This window comes from Leptodactylus fuscus, chromosome 1 (assembly GCF_031893055.1).
Source record: "Leptodactylus fuscus isolate aLepFus1 chromosome 1, aLepFus1.hap2, whole genome shotgun sequence".
In the NCBI taxonomy this organism is placed as follows: domain Eukaryota; kingdom Metazoa; phylum Chordata; class Amphibia; order Anura; family Leptodactylidae; genus Leptodactylus; species Leptodactylus fuscus.
Window position 1 is genome coordinate 306,903,731 of NC_134265.1, and position 17,621 is coordinate 306,921,351.

Below are 17,621 nucleotides of genomic sequence, written 5' to 3' on the forward strand. Positions count from 1 at the left end.
TCTGCCCATTCCCATCCATTTCTCTTTGTGCCCCTTCAATCACCCTAACATGATATGCCCACGCATTGTAATGTCATCCTCATGGTGTCACCATAGTTTAATATCCCCCTCCAGCTGTCCCAGTTTAATGTCCTGCTTCAACAACCTCCACAGTTTAATGCCTCTGCTCCCTTTCAGTTGCCCCCAATTTAATGTCCGCATCCAACTGCCACAGTTTTATCTCGTTCTCCATCTGCCCCTAGTTTAATGTCCCCTTCATCTGCCCCTAGTTTAATGTCCCCTTTATCTGCCCCTAGTTTAATGTCCCCTTCATCTGCCCCTAGTTTAATGTCCCCTTCATTTGCCCCTAGTTTAATGTCCCCTTCATCTGCCCCTAGTTTAATGTCTGCTCCAGCTGCCTCCAGTTTAATGTCCCCCTCCATCTACCTCCCCTGCTTAATGTCCCCCTCCATCTGTCCCCCTCAATTTAATATCCCCCTCCAGACCCAACAGTTTAATGTCTGCTTCCTGCTAACAAACATAAAAAAAACCTATTACTCACCTAGCCCCATTCCCTTCTCAGAACTCTCTGCTCCTGAAGTCTTAAGGGATCTGTCGGCACGATGTGAGTGATGTCATCACATTACACCTACAGCTCCCGGGGCTGGAACACAAAGGTACAAAGTGTTGAAGCAGGAAGCCCATGGCTCCTTTTTCACCATTGCGACATACCTTCCGCCGACCAGGACGGCTAGACATGACCTGGAATCCTAGACCTTATGCATCCTTATGAATGCATGACAATTGAGAGATATGGTATAAAGACCACCTAGTTGGCCCTAATAGTATAATGTCCCCATTTTGACCCACACAGTATAACAACCCCTGGTAGCCCTCATACAATGGTGTTTTTTTTTTTGGTGCTCACACAATATACTGTACCTTTCGATATGTCATTCTGGTGATGGTGCCAGACACTGTTAACATGTTGAGCAGCAATTATAGACAAGGACAAAACATGGCTTTCCTATCTCACTGGGTCAGTGTTTTAAACAGTAATGGCCACAGTCCAGAAGTGCAACAAGGCCTGGTGGTAGTTCCTCCCTGATTGTACAGGTCCTGTTCCAACACCATGCATGACCCATCCATCTCCTATGGACCTTCCACTCTATATCGTTTACCATCACTATATTCACCAGGGCAAGCTGGAACCACACAAGGAAGGTGCTGCTGTATCCTTCAGCAAGTATCCTGATGGATGGTTCCCCACCAACTGGACAGTGTTGCCAATGACAATAATATTTTTATTTTTTTTGTAAGGTAGATTATGAGTCCAATATAGGGCTCACAATCTAAATTTCCTTATCAGTATGTCTTTTGGAATATGGGAAGAAATCCATGCAAACTCTTTGCATATGTTGTCCTTAGCAGGATTCAAATCCAGAACTCCAGTGCTGCAAGGTTGCAGTGCTAACCACTGAGTCACCGTGTTGCCTTAATGGTGATAATATTGTTGCTGTGCTGCAGTTAGGATGAATAACACTTTGTCATTGTGTGGCACATGTCCCTAATCTGGTGTTTTGCTACTTTATTAACTTGTATAGTGGCTTAAAAGGGGTGTTCCTCATGGCCAGAAAAGTTAATGTGACAGCGACAAAACAGTCTGCCTTTGCACCACCTTATCAGCTTGGTGCAACTTCAGTTTAAACATGCTGCATGCAGCAGACCACTGGGACAGTATGTCACTTCAAGATATGTAATTGAAGGCTCATGAGGGAAGTGTGTTGGCTTCTCAAGCCCTTTGAATTAGCCACCAGCATTGTGATCCCTCTATTGTATATCTACATTAAACACTTTGCAATGAGCGATGGAAGAAGACATTTTCGTCATTTTCATCTCCCTGTGTTGATGGAAGGGAATGGGGATCTGGGTAAGGGTCATTATGGTAGAGGAACTGTGACTTTAAACTTGATAAGGAGAGGGAGACGATTACTTCTGTCAAAATTAATAAAGAGGCTGATGCCTCTGAATAGTGGTGTCACGCTCTCCCTTTATCATCATGTTCTATTTACTGTACTGCTGATGCTGGCTGCTACTCCTAAACAGCTACCGCCACTGCTGCCACTCAGCCAGGCAGTCCTGTGGCCTGAGCCATCAAATTATGCCTCACTGCCATGCATGTGGCCACAGCTGCTCATCACCACTGCCACCACTAAGGCACACATATCCTGCCTGTGGCCTGGTCCCTAATATTGTGCCATTCCGCTCAGCCACACATGCCAAGTGGCCTGGTCCATCATATTATTCCCTGTAGTACTACCACACATGTCATAAATAACAACAAGCCTGTAGAATTTAAAAATCATCAAAATGCACAAATTTTTCAACAAAACGATTGTTTTTTGCAAAATATCCACCACGTGTCTTACATGGGGTAAAATGGTATTTTTTAGAGCATTTTTAATATGAAAATGTGTAAAAGCGTGTGTCAGCGCACTTTATGGTTAATCTCGGAGTTTGTATCTTCTCGCTTACCATACGTTTTTCCATAGATATTCGTGTCACATTCTCTTTGCCATAATTTTGACTGTGTTTGCTGTAGAGAACTAGATAGGCTCCTAGGAGCCTTGACAGTATTCTACAATATGACATGTGACTCATATCGAACTTGTTCGACTTGAAAGAAAATCTTGGACCTAAGCTACCCAAACCCGAAACTAATCTTGAGAGGTTCGCTCATCTCTAGTCATGGCTATTGCTGCTGAGACATAAGTACAATCCCAGGATGTAGGATAAGGCTATAGATAGAACGCCACAGATCTCTCTACCAATGAGGACATGCTATCCTACCTGCAATTCCTGCATGTAGGACTTTGTGTCCGTGCAAAAAAAATGGTTTCCAGACGGAGAGGCCGCATATGGACACCGACGGTTACCGTTAAAAACCTATTCAAATAAATGAGTTTTAAAGCTGACCGCTGGCAAACCGTTCCCTGTCCAATTTCCCCGGGGTTTACGATGGAAACTCAGGGACAGACAGCGACTGTAGTGTGAACCCAGCCTAAGTATAACATCAGCAACAGCAAAGAAAGAAAAAATAGTTGTAGACTATTCCAGGGGGATTCACATCCAGACGAAACACAGTAATATGTGCCTTTATATGAGCACAAAAGAACAGCAGCACTCCAGATGTCGAAAGAAGAATCCCCAATTACGATGAAGCAAAAATACTCCAAACCTCCATATCTTTATGTTCTAGATTCATCTTTACTACATCTGGAGTGCCGCTGTTCTGTTGTTTATAATGTGGATGATGGCAGTCATGTTAATGTGATTTAGTAAATTTTAGGTACTTGCTTTAGACTATCTAGAAATCCCCAGGTAGTAAGCATTGCAGATAATAGAGCCCGCACTTGTCATGTGTTGTGCTATAGCTATAGCCAGACATTTCTAAACACTATCACATGCTGAGGCTGTGACTGTCTGTACTATTCTCTTATAGTCGGACAGATGTCTCCAAAATTGTCACATTATGGAAATAATTAATGTTTGTCCTAGATCCGGTGAATGGTATGTGCTATAGACTACTGTGCAGAGCTGTGTGTTCTAGCCAGGGCGCATATGAATGTAATATTTCAGCGTTTACTGTTACAAATTGCACAATCACGATAATCATAGCCAGTTATAAGCAAATCTGTCTGATTCTCCAACTGCAAAGCGTAGCTAACCTTTCAACAAATTGCGCATACATCAATAATACAGCATGTGTGTATTTCTATTTCTGGACAACACATGACTTATATTTTTTCATAGTTTTCATTTCTGTATGCTCTGCATGGTTGGACTGGCCCACCGGGGAACCAGTGAAATACCCAGTGGCCCCTGTGCCTTTAGTGGGCCCTACCAGTCTGATGATGGCCAGGCCATGCAGCAATCGAGGAAAGCCTGATTCCCTGACTGCTATATATCACTTTTAATAACAGCACTGTTTTCAAGGGCATGACATAATGCTGAGCGCCTTTCCAATTGTGCAATTATTATATACTGGGGCTGCCTCAGACCTCAGAGTTTAATAATCAGAGGCCCAGGAGAGGTGATTAAATATAACAAATATTCACCTCTCCTGGCACTCCTATGTCTCCCAGCATATTCTTCAGGCTCTTCCAGACATCACTTTCCCTAGACGTCACTGCTGGGTCCTGTATTTGGGCCCCAGCAGTCATGTGGGGCGTGCCATCGTCAGCGCCCCACATGACCACTGAAGCCCAATCACATTACCCAGCAGTGATGTTTGGAGTGAGTGACTTCAGTCGCATGCAGAAAGAGAGGTTGCAGAAGACAGGTGAATGGAGTGACAATGCCAAGGAGAAGTGAGGTAAGGTGAGTATAAGTGTTTGTTATTTTCCATCACCTTCCCTGGATCTCTGATTATTATACTCTGGGGTCTAAGGTGATCTGAGTGTATAATAATAGCACTAAAACTAATTGGAGCGCTGAACCTCATGAATGTTTGTTGGGGTTTGCCTGAAGTGGCTTAAGGTGGACTCTTGAAAGCATTTTATTTGTTTGGGGCTACTGTGGGGAGCATATTATTCTGTGTGGGAGCCACTGTGGAGCACATTGTACTCCGCTCAGGCCACTGTGGAGCACATTATGCTCTGTGGGGGCCACTGTGAAGCACATTATATTCCTTGGGGGCCACTTTACAGCACATTGTACACTGTGGGGGCCACTGTGGAGCACATTGTACTCTGTGGGGGCCACTTTGGAGCATATTCTGTGTGGGGCCACCATCCAGCATATTGTACTGTGTGGCGGCCTCTGTGTTGCATTATACTGCAGGGGTGCTAGCGATGGTCCCCTTGAAATAATTCCACTGGTGGGTCCTACACTTCCCAGTCTGACACCATTCTCCATCCTTCCTTAACTCTTGGGCACAGACTAACTGCTATGATCCTATGACATCTACAGATCCTGAGTCCTGATGTTCTATCTGGCAATTCTGGAAAGGTGAGCTGCAGTTCTAATGCCCTCCTTTACTTTCCATAGTGACACACAGTCCTTAGGGCATATGCACATATTGCACACCCTTCCTGTGTACAGGGGGACACTGTCACTACCTATAAATCATCTGTTCCAGCAACTTCTAGGTGCTGGAAGCCGCTAGTGGACAAGCGACCCATGCAGCACCACTGTTATTCAAGTACTAGAAGCTCTGCAACAGCCCCATACATTGCATAGTGGTGGACTTTTCGCTCTGTCATTTTCAGTATGAATATGGTGGACATCTGGCAGACCTGAACGACTTAAAGCCCAGTGTAGATGTGAACCTAGCCTACATGTCACCTGTATGGTAATGGTCATTAAACTGAAAACTTCTACGTTACTGGTTGATATACAGGTGAAATGCATAGTAACATGCACATAAACAGTAACATGCACTATGCAATACTATGATTAAAAGCCAAATGCAGTTTTTCATCAAAAAAGGACTGTGTATACTTAGCCTAAAAGTGTTTTACAGTACCAGCAAAGTGAATGAGATTCTGGATAATCCCGTCCACAAATTGTGGGGAAAAGAAACACTGTGGAAAACACGTTTTTGAAAAACACAGCATTTCAATTTTACCTATAGATTTTCAGATTTCCTTATAGATTTAGGCTAAGGCTTCACATTGCAGAACCACATTGTTTTATGTTGTAGATTTTGCTAGTTTTTTTTTTAGCCAAATCTAGGGATGGATTTAATAGAAAGGAAACACCTAAGGGTCCATTCAAATGGAGGAAAATGGTGTGGAATTTAGTGTGGAATTTTCCACGCTGAAAAAAAAAGCCTCCCATTGATTTCAATGGGTTCTGCTAGCTTTTTTTTCCACTAGTGGAATTTTCTGCTAGTGGAAAATTCCGCTAGTGGAAAAAAAAGTTAGCAGAACCCATTGAAATCAATGGGAGGCTTTTTTTTCAGCGTGGAAAATTTCACACCAAATTCCACACCATTTTCCTCCGTGTGAATGGACCCTAAGATCTTACATTCCTTTTTAATCTACTCCTGATTTTAGCTCAAAAACCACAACAAAATCTGTAAGAAAAATCCTGCATTTCCGCAAAATGGGGCCTGAGGGTCAGTGCGCATGGAGTTTTTTGTTGCTGAATCTGCCTCAAAATCAGCCTCCAAAAAAAGTCTCCCAATAGTGTGCACTGACCCTTAGCCTAAAATCTATGAATATCTCCAGGTCTTTTCACATGGCTGTATCTGTGACCATGAAAACAGACAAAGATAGAGCATGTCAGTTTTAATGGCACGTGAAATTGATGTGGAATAGACCCATAGACACTTAGGCCGGCTTCACACTCGTTTTTTTGGTCCGGAACCTGAGGCGGATGCCACCTCAGGTTCCTGTCCAAAAAACGGGTAGCCGTGACTGAATGCTGGTGCACTGCACTGGCATCCAGTCGCGCACTCTGCTCCAGATTAGGCCCAGTGAATGGGAGGAGGGAGTGTCTTCAGGCCGAATTGCGAGGCAAAGAACTGCCTGGCTTCCATTGATTTCAATTGGAGCTGTCTTTTTGATCAGGATTTTGAGGCAGATACGGCCTCAAAATCCTGACCAAAAAACCCCGTATGAACTTACCCTTATGGTGCCTAAGGCGTTATTCACACAACTGTATTTGCTGACATGTGATATCTGTTATATCTGCACTCCATGCTGCTTGTTTTTGGATCATCTGCGAAAAACAAATCAACTTTTTTTGTTTTACATTTCGTATATTGTCCTATTGTCTGTGGGTTCATGATAGGCAGACAGACATTTTCACGGACTCATAAACTTTAATTAAGCTTCGTTGGACACAAAATAGATCATGTCCGTTCATGTCCGTTTTTCATTAGAAAAACTAGAAGACATCTTCATGAGACCATTACAATAAATGTGCCGGCATAGAGCCTGTGATTTTCCGTGTTTGACATCACAAGTTCGCCAAATACGGACATGTGAACAAGGCTTAAGAGTAAAGCAGAACTTATGGTAAAATAGAAGAAATCTTTTTAGAAAGACTTCAAAAAGGTTTTATGATCAGGGGCCGGCTATTAATTGGATGTAGAAATAAAGGAATAATTCTCATAGGCTTTTCTATGAAACAAAATCTTCATTTTACAGTTCTGATATTGGTTAGTCGGACGTTGTGCTCTGAAGAATAATTAGCCAGTCGCTGGGAGTTTTGCGGCTCATAATTCTCCCCTGATGGCTCATTTTTACATATTCTAGTTGCGGCAATGTAACCTCTGTTATATCGACAATTCAGATTGTTGTTAACTTTATATTTATTTTGATTTACAAAAGCACTTTGGTGGCTGTTACTAAATCGCGGCTTTCAACGTGAAAAATGATTGTGTGTCTAAAAGGATAAAATGCAAACACTTCAGAGCTAATTGCTTCCAATTGTTGCTCTATGGTTCATATATTTCACATATCCCCATAAAAAGCATTATAAGAATGCTGATTCATAGATGTTCCAAAAAGACTATTGTACCACGAAACGTATTGTACAACCATCCCGTCAAGTCTGTTCTCAGTAATCTCCGCCTGAGGCTAAACCTATATCGCCAAGCTAATGCTGTTCCTCATAAGGATTTTTTTTTTACTATGTGAAAATAAACACAAAATAGAACATTTCTCCTGTTTTTCACTTATGTTATACGATTTTTACAGCATGCTTGAAATATAAAAATGTTGGGCCAATATGCAAGTCAAATTTATAATGATAGAATGCCACATTACAATAGTTACGGCAACATCAACCCTATAAGGCCTGATTCACTTCAGTGTTTTGGTCAGTATTGATTAAGAAATGATCTGGTCGAAAGCGTGGAAAAAGCTCAAATCCGGCACAGGCTAAGGCCCCATGTCGAAAATGTGGGGTCATAGTCTATCGTATAGTATATAGTCTATGGATGGTCTAGAAGTGGTTAAAGAGGTCCTTTTATGACCTCCATCACCTTTAACTCTTTGCATCCTTTAAGGCCGGGTTCACATGGAGTATTTTGGCTTGTGATTTGATACGTAGATGCCGCAGGATCTTTTGCAGGCCGTATACGCTCCCATTGTTTTCAATGGGAGCTGGTACCGGTACCGCAAAATAGCGCCGCATATACGGTACCGACTCCCATTGAAAACAATGGGAGCGTATACGGCCCGCAAAAGATCCCGCGGCTTCTACGTACCAAATTACGAGCCAAAATACTCCGTGTGAGCCCGGCCTTATAGGTGCAATTCAGTTTCAAATTTTTCTCTAGCCCCCAACGTTCCTGGCCAAACAGTGCAGTTACTTTTTGTGTCTGATATGCTAAGCTCTGTACTGTCTATTGGGCAGTCTCAAGCAGGTGCAGGCAAGGGTACGTGATTCTGAGCACTCTAACAGTATCCAATCTGTGGTGGATTAAGCTAAGAATAAGGTCCCTTTCTTGAGTCCTGCCTGTCACCACCCACTTGAGAATGGAGAGTCAAATTATCATGGCAGCTGCCAAATGTAAAGCCAAGCGTAGAGTGCCCCATACACTGTGCAGTTTTAAATGGTAGCTAATCTGTCATAGTGTAGTCAGAGCAGTTCACAGTGTAAGGAGCCATCTGTTTTTAGCTCCGTACACTGTGCTGATCGGTACATGGGCTGGGTATCGGACTCTCACTGATGTCAAATGACTTTTCCTAAGGATAGGTCATTAATTGTCAGTTTCAGACAAACCCCTTTAACAGCTCCAGCAGGTTCATTATGGTTATGCCTTTTGTTCTGCAGGGAAAATTTCTGAATTTTATCTCTTCTACAGTCACTATTATTGTAGGACTGTCCATTGTAAACTGGCCACAAATAGATGGCGTATAAATTAATTTGCCCCTCCATTTTGATGGTGATACTATTTGGTAAAGGGCAGGACTTGAAATGTGCAAAGTTGTTAAAAAATAATGGCGGATTAGATTGACCCACCAAAATTAAATAATTTACTTGTTCATTTAGATATAAGGTGGGTGGGATTAAGGTTAAGGCCCCAAGGGACGTCCCGCAGCAAAAAAGTGCTGCGGGAGAAAAACCACGGCAGCAACACATTGCGGTTCTTCCTGCAGCACTTTAGTCATAGAGTTAGCAGAGTTTTCCTCCGTGGACTTTCTGTTACAATTATATCTATGGGTAAACCAATGGCGTGTCCCTAGGTATAATTGACATGCTGCGATTTCGTCTCTGCACCGTGGTTTTTACCACAAAGTGGGCACGGGATTCGGTAGAATCCCATCCACTCTGCCCTTACTATAAAACAGCACGATATTTCCTGCGGTGTTTCCACTGTGGGCAAATCGCAGTCTTTCCGTCCCGTGGGGCCTCGGCCTAAGTCAGTATTCCCTTTATTAAGCGATTAATCTAGTATGGACCACTCACATGACAAACAATAGATAAGACATATCTAAAAAAAAATTCCCTGGGAGTAATTAAGAGATTACAGCAATTAATAGTCCTAATTTCTTCACATGCTTACTGGATTTTAATAGATATTAATAGATATCTGCTTCCTTGTTGCTAACCATTTAAGCAATAATTGAGCTGCCACCAAATAACAAAGCACTCGAGCAGGATATGTTTATCCCGTGCTGACAGCCAAGTTTCTGTACACTCCTTGGGCACATTGCCAAGGCCTCTTGTGCTTGCATGTATAATTGCAGATCACTACTTGATAGCAATACTGACTGCCAAAGTTCCCATTAAAAAAATCTATGAAATTCAAAGTAAGCAGCCAAATCTATACTAAGCTACTCGTGAACCCAAAGTGCGCTGTACTTCTGACACTTATTGTACCCCAGTGATTTCTAGCCAGAGGATAAGCATCATTTTTATGTCAAAGGAATTTATGTTTAAATGGAGAAAACTATTCAGATCAGCAATTCGGGTTATTTGTCAGAGTCTATGTATTTTATTGAAAATATACATCAAAGAGTTTTTTCCTCTAAGAAGTATGTGGAAATAGAAGTCTCTCTTGTGTGAATTCTTTCAATAGTCTTTTCATTGATTTCTGAATTACATTGGTCTCTTACACTGCAAGGTGAAAAACCACTAATGTCAGCTATTATAAAGTCTGCCGTGGTTGTCACCTTACTTTCCTTAGCCTCTGCATGTTATGTATATGATTTTTTAGTATACAGGATTGCATTGTATTCTTTGCCGATGCGATTGCCTCTGTAACTACAATCTACAGGGGATGGTTATATGGTGCTTATGTGGGTAAAGGGCAGGTTAGCTTGGTATTGGTAATCTATGGCTGTATTAAAGAGAGTCTTGCAAGTAAATTATGTGCAATCGTTCAATTAGAGCACCAGGTAGGCGTTCTCTAGGGAGTCTTTTAGACTATGTTGTTTTTAATAGAGATGAGCGAACAGTAAAATGTTCGAGGTTCGATATTAGTTTCGAGTAGCCCCTCAATATTCGACTACTCGAATCGAATATTGAACCCTATTATACTCTATGGGGGGGAAATGCTCGTTTCAGGGGTAGGCAACGTTTGATCAAATTATACTTACCAAGTCCACGAGTGAGGGTTGGGCTGGATCCTCCAAGAAGTCTTCTCCGGGCAGCGTCCCTGCAGCATCTTCCGGCTCTTCATTCACTCTGCCAGGCATCGGGCCTGGGCAGAGCCGACTGCGCATGCCCAAACTACAAGCGGACATGCGCAGTCGGCTCTGCCCAGGCCCGATGCCTGGAAGAATGAATTCAGAGCTGGAAGACGCCGCGGGGAAGCTGCACGGAGAAGACTTCTAAAGGTAGAAGAAGAACCAGCTTTGATTGGCTGACTGTATAGCATTCGGCCAATCAATGCTGGTTCTACATCGAAGTTTTACATTCGAACAGCGAGTGGTACTCGATCGAGTATGAGTATTTCGAATACCATAGTATTCGATCGAATACCTACTCGATCGAATACTACTCGCTCATCTCTAGTTTTTAATTTATTTTTTTATTATTTTTAGATGCTGTACCTAGGAATTCTGGGATGCTACCTATTCTGGGTCATGTGATCAGAATCCTGGGTCACTCTGCCTCCTACTCATTTCCCGTGTTAACAGGTAGTTCATTACCTGTTTGATGGTCATTGGCTTTACTATAGTCTGCCAAGCTCCATAGCATATGTAAGGTGAAGCAAATCCAGGGCCCAGTGCTACTTCCAATCACAAGGGTTGGTAACATCTCACAACCCCTAGGTATAGCATTTAAAAAAAATAAAAATCCAAATGAAGTATGTCTAAAAAGAGAAAATAATATTTATTACTATTATTTTTTTTTAAACCAAGTTTTTATGTTAATTTTTTGAAGATTTATGTTATACTAGCTGGTACCCGCGACTTCGTCTGCAGTGATTGTAGAAGTGGGTAAATACAGGTAGAGGTAAGGTTGTAGTAGTGTGCTAAAGCTATGAGATAAGAAATGTACTGTTGTATCTTGTTTTTGGCGTAATTTAGAGAACACATGAGACGTTTGTGTTGAATGCAATTTTTATTGCAGCTGTTAGAGGGGTTTGTAAAAAACTGTACATAGTGTCTTTGGGACAGAGGTATTTTAAGTTAATATACTGCGATATACGATATTGTATGATTTGTTATTTTCCGCCAGTACATGTAAGTTTTGGGCACAGGATACTCGTGAGCAAGCCACATAAAGTTGTCCATGTGAGAAGCACGGTGTCGCCTAGCTCAGTGTAGGCAGCGGAGAACAGGCAGAGGATGCCTACGCGCAGCGGGGGACAGATCGGAGGCGGCGTACAGGTAAGGGTTGGGCGGCAGAGAAGTTAATGTCGCCGCTTGGTGTGGGCACAAAGAGGGGATATGACGGCGGCTTCTAAAGTTGGCAAGCACTATGGCGGGCGTCCGGCTCCCGGGCGCCTGCCACAGCGAAGCGGCCGCCATGCGCCGTACTACAACGGCGTATGTCGGCCAAGCTGACAGTGCGGGCATGCTATGTCAGCGGTAGCAGCGATATAGGCTGCAAGCGTTGTGGATGCAGTGTGGCGGGCGTCCGGCTCCCGGGCGCTTGCCATCGCGAAACTGCCGGCATGCGCCGTACTATTAAGGGGGGTATGTCAGCAAGACTACACAAAGAGGGGACATGACGGCGTCTTGTAAAGTGTGCAAGCACTATGGCGGGCGTCCGGCTCCGGGGCACCTGCCACAGCGAAGCGGCTGGCATGTGCCGTACTACAACGGCGTATGTCGGCCTAGACTACAGTGTGTGCATGCTATGTGAGCGGTAGCAGCGATATAGGCTGCAAACGTTGTGGAAGCACTGTGGCGGGCGTCCGGCTCCTGATCGGTAGCAGTGAAATAGCCGGCGGCTATGGCGGGTGCTTGCCATAGCCACACCGGCGGCCTAGGCCGTAGTCCTACGGCATATGTGGGGATGGGGTGCAGTAATGTTTTAAGCCACTGTGATGTGTTTTTGGGAGCAATAGATGGAGAAGGCAGTAAGAGAGATTGGTGACATTGTTATGGAGCGTAAGTTGTCCATGCTGTGTGGAAGGATAGAGCGGAGTATAGAGGGCCGAAGTAGAGGCAATGTAAGCATGGCATTGCAACTTACCAGTGTCGTTGGCGTGGAGAGGTAGAGAAGGTGGATGGATCGTGAAGACGGGAACAGCAGTGAGGTGAGGGTGCCGTCGGCAAGTGTGGCAGGCCGGATAGAGTAGTTCGGGTGCTGATGCCTACGGTGGAGGGGCAAAATGGTGGCGTGCTGGAAAGACGGTCGGGAGGTGGCTAACATGCGCATGCTCCTGCCAGTGAAGTAGCTGGGTGGGCGGTGTCGCGGATCGTCAGAGCAGTGGGGGTCGGCAAAGATGGCTGCCTCGGAGTGTTGAAGAGGTAGGCTCCTGGAATATCATTAAGGTGAGGGTGAAAGCAGTAAAGTATGTGTAAATGTGAGTGTGTGGTGTTAGGGGCTAGGCTGTAAAGGGTAATATGAATTTTGTGGCTTGCTATGGTCCAAAGTGTGTGAGATAGCAGAGATAGTGGTGTGAGTTTGGGTTTTGTGGAGGTCCTGGGAAAAACGTATGTGCGCAATTGTGACGAAAAGTAGCCTATTGTGCAATGGGGTGTAATGACTATGTTTGTGGAAAATTTCAGCCAAATCGGTGGAGCGCGTTTTGCGTGATTGACTAACAAACATCCGAAAAGCCAAACCCACAAACATCCAAACTCACAAACTTTCACATTTATAATATTAATAGGATTTTCCATGTTACTATATTTTAAAAAAAGGAATATAGCCTGCAATTTTCACTGTGGTTACTACTAATAGCCTGACACTTAATTCTGTACTTTGTAGCAGTCACTTCACTTATATCACAGGGACTAATACAATAGAAGACAAAATGTCTTCCCGGAAAAAAGAACGGACATGCTCATTCTTCAGGCCAATTCGCCTCTCGAATCCGCCTGAAGACACTCCCTCCTCCCAGCTAGGCCCTTTCATTAGGCCAAATCCGGAGCGGAGTGCGCGACTGTATGCCAGTGTACTTCACTGGCATCCAGTCGCGGCTACCTGTTCTTTAGCTCAGAAACTGAGGCGGCCTCCGCCTCAGTTTCCAGACCAGAAAACCCCATGTGCACTCAGCCTTAGAGTGATGGCTTTTCTAGCTAGGAACAAGGATTCACATAGCAGAATACGAGAGTGATGGGGCCATAATTCCTCATCTAGAATACTGAATAAACAGGTATCAGGGGTGAGTGGAATAGAGGCACCAAGAACATCTGACAGAAGATCCACCACTTCTGCCCAAAAGGCATTAATAACAGGGCAGTCCCAGATCATGTGCCAGAAGTCAGAGTATGTAACTGAACAACGCAATCTCCCTGGACTTTGCAGGCGCCCCATCTTGTGTAACTGCGCAGGTATCAGATATTTCTGATGTATGATATATACTTGGATTAATTTAGTATTAGTTTATTGCTTAGTTTTTAATGAAACCAAATACTTTGTGATTAGGCTTGCATGAGCTAAGATTGTAGTTGTGACATGCATTACACAACGAAAATAAAGAGAAGACACACGTGTGCGACATTCTAGTATCACCTGACAGCCAGTTCATCACGTAACTATAGACTGATTTTTATCCACTTGGGGTAAGCAGAATGAATACAGCAAGCAAAGATCTAGAAAACTATGAGGAACTTATACAGAAAGTATATTGGAAATTGTACAACTTTTTATTATACAAATGCAGACAAGACAAACAACAACAAAGGGAGGTCATCTAGCCAAGGGTCCGGTAACAGTCGAGCAACGCAGTGACAAAATCGATATCCAAAAGAGTAGTCAATAGGGAAAGCCAGAGGTCAAGAATCAGAATACAAGTAATTAAACAGCAAGAGAAAGCCAGCAAGCACAAGGCAATAGCAAACTCCAATGTGAATGTGAGCCAAGACTAAATAGGGGAGGATGAACCCGCCCTGGACCTGACAGGAAGGCAGGCTGTCAATCACAGGGCAAGACCAAATTTAACTACTTCATGGACAGAGGCAGACAAGGGCAGAAGACGGGTGTGGTGCAAATTCAATTACAGAACTAGAGCCATGTTCACACAGTGAAACCAAAAACTCTAAGCAAGGAAATAAACTACATACGCCTCCTGCACCGCAGCGTGCGAGCAGAGGGTGGCGCAGTGACCTGAACAGGCAGAGATGTTACTATCTATCTATCTATCTCTCTCTCTCTCTCTCTATATATATATATATATATATATTGTCTGTTATCCAGTTTTCAGGTTCATGTATCATTTCTACATTTGTCTTTTGTAACAAGTACTAAACACCTCCCTCTCTATATTTCCATCAGTCTTCTCTGCATCACATACAACATCCACATTCAAGATGACTATTTTAGTAATAATTGATCACAATGACTGACTGTACTTAGCTCTGTGCTGTCTGGTAATTCATAGCGATTTCTTATTAGGAAAAAGTAATAGGCCGTTGGTATCTAAAGTGTTATCTCGGAAGTAGAAACCTTCTGTGACTTTTCTGTTTCCTTCAAACTGCTGTTATCAGGGGATCATTTATTGTCCATTTTTTATCTGGGATGTTTGATCATTTTTAATTCTTGACTAGGCGGAGAAGGGCTCATATTCCTCACTCGCTATGTTGTTAGCTTGACAAAGCAATTTAGAAAACAAACATAGAGGGTATAGAACTTTGTCTTGTCTTCTAGAATGCATTGACTTTAGACTCTTCTATTAAATCTAATACACCTCAATAGACAGGCAGCCCATTTACTATATGCATCACCTGTCAAAAATATCCCTGTCTAAGTGACTAAAATGTCAGTCGTTCTTAAATGTAGAAGTGCATTATATATGTACAAAGCACTGGCATCTATAAAACGTGACCGCTTCCATGCAACAAATATCATAAGTCATTTGACCTTCTTTCTTCTTGTTTCTTATTAGCAGAGACAGGCAGCAGACTGACAGTGTCGGCCTAGTCCCTGGTGCAGTGCACAGAAATTCTCTCTTGTAAGGAATCATTTATCACCTAGTACCCAATTTGTGTGACACAAAATGTCCTTTCCAGGGATTTTTAGGAACATCTTTACAAATGTTCTTTCTGCCCTCTTGATTAATCTCTGTTTTCTAGATCTGGAGCAAAGTCGCGGTTTCAAAAAATAAAAAAAAACATAATCAATATCTAAAATTTTAGATTTGCACTCAGATCACATAAAATCGATAATAGCGGCAGGTTATTTTATAGAAGTGGAATTTGGCAAATTATTACTCAGATGCTGTTCTCTGCAAACAAGATATGTAGTCCCCAGAGGATGAGCAGAAAGCCTAATGGTATTAGCAGATTGACATGTATTGATACCAGACAGTACTCAGCATTAATAAACGCTAGCATATTGAGATCCATTCCTGTGACCTTATTGTTGCTGAGGCTCTTATATTGTATTTTCAGCTGCACGCTATAGGCAGGGAGACATGTTCGGATTAAAAATGAGCTCTCTCGCTGTGTTTGAAGTACTTGGTTCTCTGGAGGCAGATTCTGAGTCTCCTAGCCCAGGCCTGGAAGAATGCTGTAAACAACAGTGAATCTAAATGAAACGACTGTATGGAATTAGATCAGGTCCTATACTTTGCTGCACATTAATTTGCAAGTTAGTATCTCTTCCTGCCAGCTTAATTATGGAAAGCAAAAGTGAGTGCCTGTAATTAGATTGCACACAGATACTTGCAGCCGTCACGCGTTGCTTCAATTAAAAGCAATATTTTTAACGCTATATGTTTTGGAACGTTTGTTATGGTGTTCGCCTTTTGTAGCTTCATTTACATATGGCGCATGCGCACTGTGTCAGTGTTTGCTCATAAAAGAAGACAAGTAATCTGAGAATTTGCCGGATGGTTGGGACTCATCCATTCTTTCGAGAAATGAACGATCTTGAAAAAAGGGATGTCAAGGGACGGAGCTGGTGTTTGATTCTGAATACGGTATTAGTTACAGCTTTGAAAACCTGAGAGCCGAAGTGTGACTTCAAGTTATGTGCTGAAGTCAATAGGCCAGAATTATCACAGGAAGCAAGGAAATAATGCCAAATATGATGCAACAGATTTTGGAAAAGTGTAATCTGCTTTTAATCTTTCTGTACAATACATATATGGAAAAAGGTTATGTCAAAAGAGGCAATGGTTGAGCTAAAGTTAAGATGAGTAGCATTATAGTGTTCTACATGAATGATAACCATGATGTAGGTTAGGGAAATAGCAACTAAGTTGTGGGCTACCAAATACAGCATCCAAAATACACAATTCCTCTTTCATTTGTGAGGTAGTCATTTTTGGAGGAATTGATACCAATATGATGAATGTAGTAGGCTATACAGATAGAAAGTCTGATGTAAGTGAGGGTAATACCAGCTAAGATCTATAAAACCTATCCTACATGTCTACTTTTGAGATGCTTGATTTCATCCCAGCTATCATATCTCTGTGTGAATAATCTGCTCTCATAACTGTGTTATAAACAATTCACTTAATGTATTTTCTGCAATTTTCTGTGATTCTCCATGTCTTGGAGGTCCTTCCAATTTAGTCTGTCTCAGTTGACTTTATGGGAAGCTCCTTGGTCACCTTCCTTAAAGGGGTTGGCCACATTCAGATCAATATTGAGAAACAAATCTTATTGTTTGTACAATAAAAATATATACAATTTTTGAATATACTTTCTGTATCAATTCCTCACAGTTTTCTAGATCTCTGCTTGTTGTCATACATTCTGATACTTCTAGGAGATAAAAGTCTGACCATGGTCATGTGATTTACGGTCCATGGTCATGTGATGAGCACACAGGTGCACAGCTGATTACCAGGCATCTGTCTGATTATTGTGCTGTGACTATAGTTATTTCTGTGATCTGATGCCCCTATGTGCATTATCCTTGTACTGCGACATAACTATGTACATTCTCTCACTACTGTGATATCACTTTGTAACAATTTGTGAGACAAAACTCTATTGAGGAAATTATACACTGTCTACCAATAAGTATTTGGACGCATGCGGTAGAATAGAAAAACAACATTTATTCCTATTCAATAGTTGGTAGAGCCCAGCAGATGCTTCCTTACA